At 43.5% G+C, this 13,514-nt stretch overlaps 1 protein-coding gene across 1 annotated transcript in view; it reads right to left on the reverse strand.

The window, feature by feature from the left end:
• Window positions 1–5,063: 5,063 nt before the first annotated feature.
• The window catches only part of TRPM4 (transient receptor potential cation channel subfamily M member 4), a 682,714-nt gene continuing 674,263 nt past the window's right edge, over window positions 5,064–13,514 (reverse strand). The window contains exon 25 of the mRNA XM_040327576.1: window positions 5,064–5,683. The gene's annotated coding sequence lies outside the window, so the exon portion shown is untranslated. The remainder of the gene's footprint in view (window positions 5,684–13,514) is intronic.

Raw genomic sequence — 13,514 nt, forward strand, 5'->3', positions numbered from 1 at the left:
TTTTTTCTCATTTGCCCTATATCATTTTTTAATTCATCACATGTCGTACGTTTCCCTATATAGATTCACATCCTCACTTTTAGATTTATCTTTACTATGGTCACGTATATGCATGTGATACCAATCGTCTTTGTTACAAAGCTTCAGGGGGCGAATTTGAACATATATACACACATAATTATGTTTGATTCATCACCGATTTGTGTCATGAATGACACTCTTTCGTTCGTTCCACATCCACACATCAATCTTATGTATGTATATTAGTTTCACTAGATTTTATTCAAGTCCCATTTTTATTGATTTCTATTTTATCATTACTTGATTTAATTTGACTTTTCGTATGTGTGTTATTTCACTCGTCTGGTCCACTCCTGCAGGTGATTGTCATCGCTATAATCAGCGATGACCATTTACAGGCAAGGCGGACCACACAATGTTTTTAGATGGGTGTATATATTAGGAATGTATTTCATTTTGTTTTTAGCTATGACTAAGCACTGAACCCCAGTACGAAATGTGTCAGCTACATACCCCACTGCTTGCTGTTTTTTGTAGTGCCTTCTTTCCTTTACCATTAAAAGGCTACCTTTTTAAGGTTTTTTGTTGTGCGGCTGTCCATATCTTCCTTTCAAAGTTTTTGCTTCATGCATTGCCGGCACCCATCTGGTTCTGAGAGGACATTGATTGCTTAGTTCACTCACCTGGAGCGGCAGTTCTCCTTTTTCTCACAGCGCGGCTCCTTTCCCCTGGTGGACTGAGGGAGGAGAGTGCTCTCCCCCCCAGTGACTTTATCCTTGATAATGTCATCCAGGGAGGTACCAAAAAATCTCCCACCCCTGAAGGGTAAATTAGCCAGGGCATTTTTGAATGCCCGGTCAGCAAACACGTATCTCAGCCAAATCAGGCGGCGCAAAACCACCGAAACAGAGGCTCTGGATACCAAGGATGCTGTGTAGCATCACAGACATATACAATGCCCTGGACCAACTGGTCGGCCAGTCTAACAAATTAGGGAGGGAGCTGGTGCTCCTCCACAGTCTGGTGCAAAACCTTGTCCATTCAGTGAGTGTCTGAGACACCAAGCTTGCGACCACAACAGGCCATGATGCAGACCTCAGCATTGTTAACATGGAGCGTGTCAGTGCCTTGGACCTCCTATCAGTATGGTCCTTAAAGGCAGAGGTCTCTTCTATAGGGAGAGTGGTCACCCCTTTTTAACCGGGCACCGGGGGGCCACTACCTGAGAAGCCTATTTTTTTTAAACTCTCCTCAAAAGGGGTACCGAACCACCAGGCACTGAGGAACTACAAGGGCTTCTACGGCCTTTCCCATCCCTTATCAATGAACTTGAAAAACCTTCACAGAGCGGTCTGATTTGTGCGCACAAAAAAGACAGAGCCCTCAGAGGATATCTTCGCTGCACAATACAGCATTAGGGAGTTCCTTACAGCATTAATAAGCGCACTGACAAGTGCCCTGTCACTGACCCAAGTGAGGAGTCCTCCTCCCAATGAAGGTCCTGGTCAACTTACACAGACAACACAGAACCAGGGACGTGACAGCTAGGTCTTGGTCTGAGTCAGAGCAGTCCCCAGGGGATGGTGGGGGAGGGGGCACTTTTCAACCCCCCTAACACCGGCACGCCACTCCAACAAAGTGTCCATGAACCGCGGGTGCAGGAGCCTCAGCTGCCACCTCTGACATGTCTTGGGGAGGAAAAAACAGACTCCGACTGCATCTAGACAGCTCTCAGGGACCCATTTCAGACCTGAATAAATCCCACCTTCCTTGCTGCGCTGACCGGGGGTTACCCATGGGACTCACCAATCACAGGAGGAGACCATTCAGCACCGCTGCCTACCCTCACAACACAGCGTGTGTGTGTGAGGAGAAACGCTGTGAGGTAAAGCTGTGATCAAAAATCATGAGGAGATCCGTGCTGTGCTCTGTATAAGCCTATCACTGGAGGCCAAAACCACCTCCAAAATGAGCCCCCCCCCCACAGGTCCACCCTGGCAGCAATAGAACAGCTGAGGGAAATATGACAGAGAGCAGGGAAGGGAGGACAGGTAGACCCCGGAACCCCAAGAATGCTCAGCCGTACCGACCCGCTGAAGCGGGAAGGACTGTACAAACCTGTCAATGCGAGGACGCATTGACGCATTCCTGATGGGCATACACCGCGTAGGAGTAGCTGTCGGCCCGGTCCACTGTGAGTGAGACAACACCACAGCCCAGTCATATGTGGACCCTGGAGCCAAAGCTCACCGGCCACCCCAAGCTGGCCGGACTGAGGAGACTACAAGGATCTATATATCCAGCCTGTCTCAGCCGACAGTTAATAGAAGATTCTTCAAGAAGAAAATAAAATAAAATAAAAATGTCCTCATGGCGCTGGGCCCAAAGGGAGCCATACGTCCTCCTCCTTTGCTAGGCAGAAAGAAACTGAGGCTGCATACTGCAGGGAGAAGGGTTATGTCCGGAGGGACCGCCCCTGGGCGGGGCTGTTTAACTCTGTAATAAAGGAAATTGAAAAGGTTCCACTCTCAGACAGTACAATAAGTTGGCGTATTAATGACATGTCACATGACATTGACGAGGTCTTGTGTGATATCCTTAAAAAAAAACAAAAAAAACAGCTTTGCTATCCAGGTTGATGAGTCCACCAATATCACCAATGCAACTTTTTCTGCTGCAAAGAGCTGCCTAAAACAAACAAGGGTCAAGATATATTTAATGTTTTGTCTGCCTATCTGGAATCCCATAACCTGGCCTTGGAATGGTTGTGTTGGAATCTGTATTGATGGTGCCCCATCAGTGGTTGACTCTATGAAAGAATTTTCTTCACTTGTAAAAAAATAAAATCCTAATGTTGTCACAACACACTGCTTTATTCACAGAGGAGTGATCATGTCCAAAACTCTTGGAGCTGAGCTGAAAAGTGTTCTGGATGATGTGACAAAAATGGTGAAAACTTTGTAAAAGCATGAAAAAGGACCACGTAAATCTGTTACATACAGAAAGCAGGTGGCTTAGCAGAGGATGAGTTCTCCACAGAGTGTTTGAGCTGAAAGAAGAAGTACTTTCAAGAAAATTTTAGATCAGATTTTGCCGAGTGCTATAAAGATGAAGAATGGCTGCAGAAACTATTAGACTTAGCTGACATTTTGAATCACGTAAACCTGCTGAACAAGTCTATGCGAGACACTGGAGAAATATCCTGAGTTCGAGCGACAAGATACTTGGATTCAAAGGGAAATTGAATCTTTGGAAAAGCCACGTTGTTAAAGGAAATTTGGGGAAGTTTCCTCTGTTGCTAGGCCTTGGAAGTGAGGAAGGATAGAAGTTTCAAGTCTAATTGAAAGCCACCTAGATATATTGCAGAGCAAAAACTGAATATTAATGTTCCTTCTCTTTCAACACAAATTTATGATTGTGTTCTTTTTTTCCCACTATTTTTTTTCTTTTAATAAATGTCACCAGTACAGCACAGAGTCATCATATAACTGGCGTGGTAGTGATCAGGGACACTGACTGGTCACAGTATTTTTTAAATATTTTTTTCTTACTTTTTTTTTGCATACTGTGACCATGGTAACACTGTACTGCTCTAGGGAGGAGATCAGGATTTTTTTTTACACAATGATTGCTTATAACAGTGAATATCCCAGTTATAAACAACAATGTTTACTGAATGTAATTAATTCATCAAGTGTTTACTATTGTGATTAGTCGCATCTAATCACATGATGGGCTGTAATTGGCCCTGTCTGTACCATGTGATCACTGTGACCAATCACAGAGATCAACACAAGTTAGAGATACACTGCTGTAGATCTATGCTTGGGATAAACTTGGATCCATACTCGCACAAAAAAAGTTAAAAACATTATTAAAACACATGTTTTTTTTGCTGCAGTCACTTTTCTATGGATAAATAGGTAATGACTTCTATACTATAAGAAAAAAAATATGTTCAGCATTGAAGGAGGCTACTCTATCAACCAATGGTCATTGACTATAGAAAAATGCTGGCCCAGATGACAATCAGAGTTAGGCGAACAGTTCGACCATAAGCATTAGCTGTTCGCCCTGTTCAGGGAACACCCACATTTTCAGGGTGTTCACAAGCTGCACAGTGCATTTTGCACCCTGATTGGGCAAAGCTTTGCCCAATCAGGGCGCAGTATAAGCTGGTTGTTAAGGAGCAGGGCCAGGAATCTGGCTACTGCATCCTTAACCAATGATTTATCAGATGTGGATTCAATAGGCTTCCCCGCTGACAGCTGAGTAAAAAACAAACAGCGTGGTGTCTCCCCCAGTCCATACCAGGAATGCAGCCTGACAGGTCAGTGAGCTTCACCGCCCCTCAACCATACCAGGCCACTTGCCCTCAACATGGGGGGTGTGTGCTTTTTTAATAGGGACAAGGGCCTCATCCCCACAACCATGGCCAGTGGTTGTGGGGGTCTGCAGACAGGGTGCTTATCGGAATCTGGATGCCTCTTGAAAAAAAGGGGCCACCCATGTGAATAAGTATGGGGTACATAGTACCCCTAACCATTCACCGAAAAAAGGACCAGTGCATGCTGGGTCAGTAACATCAGAAGGGGTGGTGCCATCAGGCGACGTAGCCAGGTGGCCCTGCCCCTTACCCATATGAGAACTATCAAATGGCTTAGCCTGCAGTAGGAGGTCAGCCTTCATGTTGGCAGGAGAGGTTTTATTTTTTACCTAATATATGCATATTTTACTGGCCAAAATGCAAAAAATTAAAAATAAACCCCACAGAAAACAAATCTATAGAGTTATAAAAAGAAATGGTATTGACATTTAGTACCAATGTTTCCAGGCATACTACAATCAATATTTTAGTTTAGAACTCCACGCCCACAATGACATTGTTGGTGTCTATTCTCTATACAAGTAGATTAAGGTGCAGAGACTGCAGATTATTTGTGAGCAAACTAATGTGTACTAGTCCTTTAAACGGTAACTCCACTTCAAGTCACCTGCTGTGTGAGATTACTGAAATGTGCAAATGAAATAAAAACACTCAAAACCTTCAAAATGTAAACTGTATTGCATTCAAATAAAAAGCATGTGAAACTGAAATTTTTAATGTTTCAAAAAATCATGAGTATGAAGGCATTAAAAATGGCATATAGAGCTGCCATTTGTTTTTATATTGGCAGTAAAAATATTAAAAACAAGTTAAAATGATATTGAAAATTTCTCAGGTTCACTCCAGTTTACATGTTACATGCCCCTCAACCACTCCACCAGTTTCAGTGGGGGTTGCCCACTGGTAGCAAACATATAAGCTGAACAAAATGACTGGTGCCACAACAGGAATGGTAAAAGTACAATTAAAATATCAGACTAAACTAAAAAAAAAAAAAAATATATATTTTTACAAAGTAGCTTCTTTTTATATACACGTTGAAGTTGACAGTAAAGAGCATCAGTTCAAGTGTCAAAAAAAAAAGCCGGAAATAGACATTGTGACTGAGCCTGGAATGATTAGGATAGACAGGGCAGTTGCCATTTATTTCTCTTCACCATTGGTCCAAGCAATCTTCCATGGTCCAAGCAATCTTCCAATCCAGTGCAGCATTGAATGCGTGAAGTATTATTGTCCTATTATTGGCAGTAAACAGAAAGTGTCTCACAGTATGACCTGCAAAAAAGAAAACACCACTGAGCTCAAAGAAATGTATTTGCTTTCTCTTAATTGCTTGTAAAAAAAAAAAAAAGCATAAAATAAAATTGACATAAAGCACACAAGACATAATATGCTTTCTCCTACCTTGCAAGCACTACCCACCGGCTGATCTGCCAAATAAGTTTTTTTTAAATCTGACCTTCCAGGTATAAACAGATTTTTACATACACACAACCGCCCCCACCCCCCATTAACCTCCCCACAATACAGTGCTCAATACCAGAGTGACCTACATCTAGGCCCATGCACTGTCACATGGAAGGTATTTACAAATGCATACGTCAGTAATATTGGTGAAAGTGTGTGTCTGGATTTAGTGATTGAGCAATGCATTGTGGGACATGTAGTCTGGATGAGGAAGTGACACTGTTGGCCGGGCCAACTCTGGACTACAGGACATACAATGCAAAGAGTTTTCAGCCTCTCTGGATGCCATTCTGAACCTGCCAGCAGGAGGTCTGTGTGACAGGGAGTGACAGACTGCGGCCTATACAGCGGAGAGCTGGATCGCCTGCCTCAGAGGGACCTCGGAGGACAGCACCGCTATTCCAGCCAGTGGACCGGCCTGCGCTCCACCCCATCGGGAGTCATAGTGCAGCGTGGCGGTGCCATTTCACCGGACGGAGACACCCGGAGGATTTACAGAGTCGGGGTGGCCAGTGGGGTATAGAGTCTATCAGAAGCCCCCACTGGGGTACTGATACATTTGGAGGTCCCACCGAGATACCCCACCTGGGGCACCCAAGCAGATCAGTTGACATATCCAGGGTGGAAGAAACCATGGACCCAGCCACTGCCGCTGAGTGGAGTCAGGAGTATGGGAGCTGGTTGGAGCAAACCACAGTTCTAAGGCTACCAGGAGTCCGGTGGTTTGACAGGGAGGTGCGGCAGTTGACGAGGAAGGCTGTTCTAGAACAGAGGTCCTACTTCTTGGACCTGAAACGTGAATTTGATGAAGACTGCACATATGTCCTATTAGAGTGGAAAGAGTATTCAGACGGAGTTCCAGAAAAGCGGTGTGTTAGGTTATTTCTTTCTTTGTAATCAATCGAAATCCAGGTGTCTGAAAGTTAAAAATGCAGCAATACATTTTAGTGATGCTTACAAGTTGAGAGAAAAAGCAAAAGAAAATGAGAAGAGAGGAGCCGCCACCTTCTCATTCTTAGAGTGAAACAACGATAACACTTCTTATTGGCTAAATTAGCTAAGGAATTTCTATCTGTACCTGGCACAGACTGGCACTTTATTACCAAACAGAGCTTCCTGCACAATCTGTTATCTATACATTACGTATGGGGTTATTAAGAACAAAAGAATATAACCAGTTAGTAACATGTGCTCGGAAGCGATATTAGAAGAATGAGTGTCAGCTCTGTTTTAAATAGACACACAAACAAAACTTTTCTAACACTGTGTGAGCCTAACTGAAGGCCTGGATCATCATGTGATCCCAGTGCAGTTGTTGGAGGAAGTTGGTGAGAGTTCCTCCTGGTCGCTACCAGGAAGTCCTGTTGCAGGTGGCCCAACTGCGGGTAGTCCAGTCGCAACCGGCCCAGCAGTAGAAAGCCCGATGACAGGAATGCCTCCTGCCTCTTTCTATACAGATAGGAGTCGTCTAGTTGACAGTTTGATACAGAATCATGCCATATCTGCAAATCAGGGGTACAGGAGACTACAGATCTTTTCAGGTCGTGTACCCAGATGGGGAAGAAGAATTAGATAGCTGGATAGATCAGGCCATGCAGGCAATGAAGGAGTGAAATGTGTCAGAAACAGTGAAGAGACAGCGGATCAGTGAAAGTCTCCACAGTCCAGCAGCATATGTCATCAGAAGCCTAAAGAGGGAAAAAACGGATTATGAGGGACTATAGTTTTTTTTAGGGGTCCGGAGGTCCACAGGGGCCCAGAGGCCCCCCGGACGGCAACCCCCCTTCTTTTTTTATTTTTTTTTATTAAAAACAATGTTTATATATATATAATTTTATTATTAAAGGGCCCAGAGGTCTCCTGGCAACCCCCCCCTTTTTTTTTAGGGGTCCGGAGGTCCCCAGGGGCCCAGAGGCCCCCCGGACGGCAACCCCCCTTTTTTTAATTTAAAAAAATGTTTATATATATAATTTTATTATTAAAGGGCCCAGAGGTCTCCTGGCAACCCCCCCTTTTTTTTTAGGGGTCCGGAGGTCCCCAGGGGCCCGGAGCCCCCCCCGGACGGCAACCCCCCTTCTTTTTTTATTTTTTTTTATTAAAATTTTTTTTTATATATATATATATATATATATATATATATATATATATATATATATATATATATATATATATATATATATATAATTTTATTATTAAAGGGCCCAGAGGTCTCCTGGCAACCCCCCCTTTTTTTTTTAGGGGTCCGGAGGTCCACAGGGGCCCAGAGGCCCCCCGGACGGCAACCCCCCTTCTTTTTTTATTTTTTTTATTAAAAACAATGTTTATATATATATATAATTTTATTATTAAAGGGCCCAGAGGTCTCCTGGCAACCCCCCCCTTTTTTTTAGGGGCCCAGAGGCCCCCCGGACGGCAACCCCCCTTTTTTTATTTTTTTTTATTAAAAAAAATGTTTATATATATAATTTTATTATTAAAGGGCCCAGAGGTCTCCTGGCAACCCCCCCTTTTTTTTTAGGGGTCCGGAGGTCCCCAGGGGCCCGGAGCCCCCCCGGACGGCAACCCCCCTTCTTTTTTTTTTTTTTTTATTAAAATTTTTTTTTATATATATATATATATATAATTTTATTATTAAAGGGCCCAGAGGTCTCCTGGCAACCCCCCCTTTTTTTTTAGGGGTCCGGAGGTCCCCAGGGGCCCGGAGGCCCCCCGGACGGCAACCCCCCTTCTTTTTTAATTTTTTTTTAATTAAAAAAATGTTTATATATATATATATATATATATATATATAATTTTATTATTAAAGGGCCCAGAGGTCTCCTGGCAACCCCCCCTTTTTTTTTTAGGGGTCCGGAGGTCCCCAGGGGCCCGGAGGCCCCCCGGACGGCAACCCCCCTTCTTTTTTAATTAAAAAAATGTTTATATATATATATATATATATATATATATATATATATATATATATATATATATATATATATATATAATTTTATTATTAAAGGGCCCAGAGGTCTCCTGGCAACCCCCCCTTTTTTTTTAGGGGTCCGGAGGTCCCCAGGGGCCCGGAGGCCCCCCGTGCCCCGGACGGAAACCCCCCTTTTTTTATTTCTTTTTTATTAAAAAAAAAAGGTTTTTATAAATATATATATATATATATATATATAATTATTATTATTAATATTATTATTATCATTATTATTAAAGGGCCCAGAGGTCTCCAGGGCCCCTGGATGGCAACCCCCTTTTTTTATTTAAAAAATATGTTTTATATATATATATATATATATATATATATATATATATATATATATATATAAATAATTATTATTATTATTAATAAAGGGCCCAGAGGTCTCCAGGGCCCCTGGATGGCAACCCCCCTTTTTTATTTTTTTTATATTTTTTTATTTTTTATTAGGAGGCCCAGAGGCCCCAGATGGCAACCTCCATTTTTTTATGTATTTTTTATAAATGTTTATTTTTTTTTTATTAAAGGGCCCAGAGGTTTCTTTTTATTAAAGGGCCCAGAGGTACCCAGGGCCCCAGATGGCTACCCCCCTTTTTTTATATATACACAGTACAGACCAAAAGTTTGGACACACCTTCTCATTCAAAGAGTTTTCTTTATTTTAATGACTATGAAAATTGTAGATTCACACTGAAGGCATCAAAACTATGAATTAACACATGTGGAAATTATACATAACAAAAAAGTGTGAAACAACTGAAAATACATTTCATATTCTAGGTTCTTCAAAGTAGCCACCTTTTGCTTTGATTACTGCTTGGCACACTCTTGGCATTCTCTTGATGAGCTTCAAGAGGTAGTCACCTGGCGCAGCACCCCATCACTCTCCTTCTTGGTCAAATAGCCCTTACACAGCCTGGAGGGGTGTTTGGGGTCATTGTCCTGTTGAAAAATAAATGATGGTCCAACTAAACGCAAACCGGATGGAATAGCATGCCGCTGCAAGATGCTGTGGTAGCCATGCTGGTTCAGTATAAATCCCCAACAGTATCACCAGCAAAGCACCCCCACACCATCACACCTCCTCCGCCATGCTTCACGGTGGGAACCAGGCATGTAGAGTCCATCCGTTCACCTTTTCTGCGTCGCACAAAGACACAGGGGTTGGAACCAAAGATCTCAAGTTTGGACTCATCAGACCAAAGCACAGATTTCCACTGGTCTAATGTCCATCCCTTGTGTTCTTTATCCCAAACAAGTCTCTTCTGCTTGTTGCCTTTCTTTAGCAGTGGTTTCCTAGCAGATATTCTACCATGAAGACATGATTCACACAGTCTCCTCTTACCAGTTCTAGAGATGTGTCTGCTGCAAAAGGAGAACCTAGAATATGAAATATATTTTCAGTTGTCACACTTTATTGTTCTGTATAATTCCACATGTGGTAATTCATAGTTTTCATGCCTTCAGTGTAAATCTACAATTTTCATAGTCATGGAAATAAAGAAAACTCTTTCAATGAGAAGGGGTGTCCAAACTTTTGGTCTGTACTGTATATATATTCTTTATTTTTTATTTTTTGTAAAGAAGGCCCCCCCCCGCTTCTCAATTTCAGGCGGCAGCACCCCCCCCCCCGGTTCTCTGCTCCAGAGGACCCATGCCTTAAGCTGTGTAAGGGGTAGAGTTACCACCTTTTCTTCAAGCCAAACCCGAACACTTTAGCGGCACAGGGCACGTTTTTTCCCGTAGTATACACAATCGGATAATAAAAGACCTGGGGCACCTTTGGGTGCCTCAAGGAGAGTGGTAATGCAGCGCGCTGCGGCAAACAGTGGGTGTGGCCAAACTGCTCTTGCTGACATCGTGGCTCCCCCTCAGTGATGCCAAACCTGCCCCCCGACAGCGGCCCGCATCTCCCGAATGGCAACAGATTTTTGTGTGACTACCTCAGTTACTTGGGGAGCCACAGCCCAGTCTAAATAATGTGTCCGGGTTTCAGGCAGACTGAAACCCGGACACAAGATCCCAAACCCGAACTGTCCGGGTGATTCCTGGACAGGTGGCAACCCTAGTAAGGGGCCCCAAAATTCCTGATGCATATACCTCCCAACACGCACAGATTCTGCGGGACTTTCCCGCACAGACAGCTTCTTCCCGCAGTCCCTCGAAAGGGTTAATTTTCCGGCACTGCAAGAGGAGGCAGCACGGAAGCAGGAGGAACCGAAATGGTGTGTGGAGGACTGTGGCTGCTGAAGGGAAGAAAGCCGACAGCCGGGCTAATGACAGTCTGTCGCCCTGCCTGTCGGCACTAGTGAGAGGCACTGCAAACCCCCCCCAGGAGGAACCGGAGCGGTGTGTGGATGTCTGCTTAAGGGCAGAGCCGACACATTCCATGCACAGGTGAGAGGCACCCTCCCCGCTCAACAAATTTAATGCGCCCCCCCGCTCAACAACTTTAATGCTCCCCCCCCCGCTCAACAACTATGATCCCCCCTCGCTCAACATCTTCGACCCCCCCTCAATTCTCGGCTCCAGGGGGCCCCTTCAACACTCAAGCCCAGGGGCCCCCACCACCCTAAGTCCTGCCCTGTATATATATATATATATATATATATATATATATATATATATATAGAATATATATATATATATATATATATATATATATTGTAATTATGAATATATTAGGGAATGTAGTCCAGGTAGCACAGAGGAAAGCCCCTTTTATTCACACTAGACATTTCGGAGCCATTGAGTTAAAACCACTTTCTGTGATTGACCCCATGCTGTGATGGGCAATGAAGATAGCCCCACCCTCTAATCCTGGGAAAATTCACTTTAATCTCCTGCCCGGATATAGTCACCAGGATTTGCATGAAAGGGGGCTGACTTATGTAGTGAGGCCTCCAATCCTGATCCTAGCTAGGCCAACCAATAGGACGGCAGCATAGAGAGATATACTCCACAGGAGAGGTGAAGGCAGCTCTTTTCTTTATGGAAGCATGGCCTGAAGGATGGGTAACAATTGCACACGCTTGTATTTTAATGTTTTGGAGGAATATGCTCTTTATTACTTCATGTAAATGTTTGTATTTTAACCTACTATTTCCTGCTTCGTCAAGGAGATAGATAGTCTGTGTGTTAGATTAGACTTTGTATACAGTAAGGGACCGCCCTCTCATCCGCCGGCTCAGTGGGGATCTACAGAGCGATCTCCGCTGAGCTTACAGAGCACACGGAGGTGGATCATTACTGATCCACCCCGTGTGAAAGGGACCTTGGTGTAAAATAAGGTGCATTTAGCATACTGTATTTTATACCTTTTTTTTTTAAGGATAAACCCTACCAATTACCAATAATTTGATAATCTGAGTTGGCTGTGTTTACATTTCCATTGTGAACCTAAGGCCCCTTTCACACGGGGCGGATCAGTAATGATCCGCCTCCGTGTGCTCCGTAAGCTCAGCGGGGATCGAACCGTAGATCCCCGCTGAGCCGGCGGATGAGAGGGCAGTGCAGGGACCGCCCTGTCTTTTCTCCGCTTTCCCCTACGGGGGATCGGATGAACACGGACCATATGTCCGTGTTCATCCGATCCGCTCTGCAGACGGAAGAAAAAACAGGGTTTTCTTCTGTCTGCAAAATCGGATGTTTGCGGAGGCGGACGATTACGGGTGTCAGCGGACACCCGCAATGTCATTGAGACCAATGTATGTCCCTTTTTCATCAGCAAACGGATGGGTGAAAAAAAGTGGACATAAGGTCCGCACGTGTGAAAGGGGCCTTAAGGAAACCTATTGTTTCTTGGGTGTGGATCTCAGCACTTTTGTTTTTGGTTTAGACTTTATTCTGTGAAGATAGTAGTGTTATTGTAAGGCTTGTATCTGCACTCTGGTGCATATTCTAAGTGCTAGACTTTATCAAGTCTGCTCTGTGGTGTATTATTGTATCACCACTGAACTTTTAAATCATGAAGAAATTGATGGCCAGGATTGCAAAAGTAAAAAATAGCGCTGAGATAATAAGAGCAATGGAGGAATCCAAAAGCCCATGGCACAATGCACAAGAGTATGTAAATATAAAACTTACAGAGAGAAAATACAGCAAACGTGAGGGTAAGACTGCACAAATTTTTGCTGCCTTTTGATTAGCTAACAATTATAGGTCGTTAATATTGCAGACCATTTCTCTCAAGGAAAATCTAGAAATAGCCAAAAGTAATATCAGTACTCTAAGAGTTTCTATGACAAATATGAATGCTAGCCACCAGCAGCCACAATACAGGGGCTGAAGGCTGCAGACAGTAAATGTGAACAATTATCTGCATCTTCCAGCACAGTGCAGCGGGTACAATCTACACATACCATAGTTTGTAATGCAACAAGTTTGAGTATTTCTAGTTGCAACAGAAAATTACCTCCGTCTGGAGTAGGTGGTAGTTCCAACAGCTCATTGAAAGGTGGGAGCTCTTTTGAAAGGGCCTCCATTTCTCATACAGCAAAAGTCGTTAATAAGGTTGTAGCCATTGAATATTCTCAGCCTAAAACCACACTAGTTGTTAAGAGACACTTTAATACGTTACAGAAGATAAAATGCTTCACGTGTGGTTTATGCGGCCACATTTCCCAGTTTTATCTTCTGGTGAAAAGATATTAAAGCCAAATCAGTATACAA

The sequence above is a fragment of the Rana temporaria genome, chromosome 10 (assembly GCF_905171775.1).
Source record: "Rana temporaria chromosome 10, aRanTem1.1, whole genome shotgun sequence".
Classification (NCBI taxonomy): Eukaryota; Metazoa; Chordata; class Amphibia; order Anura; family Ranidae; genus Rana; species Rana temporaria.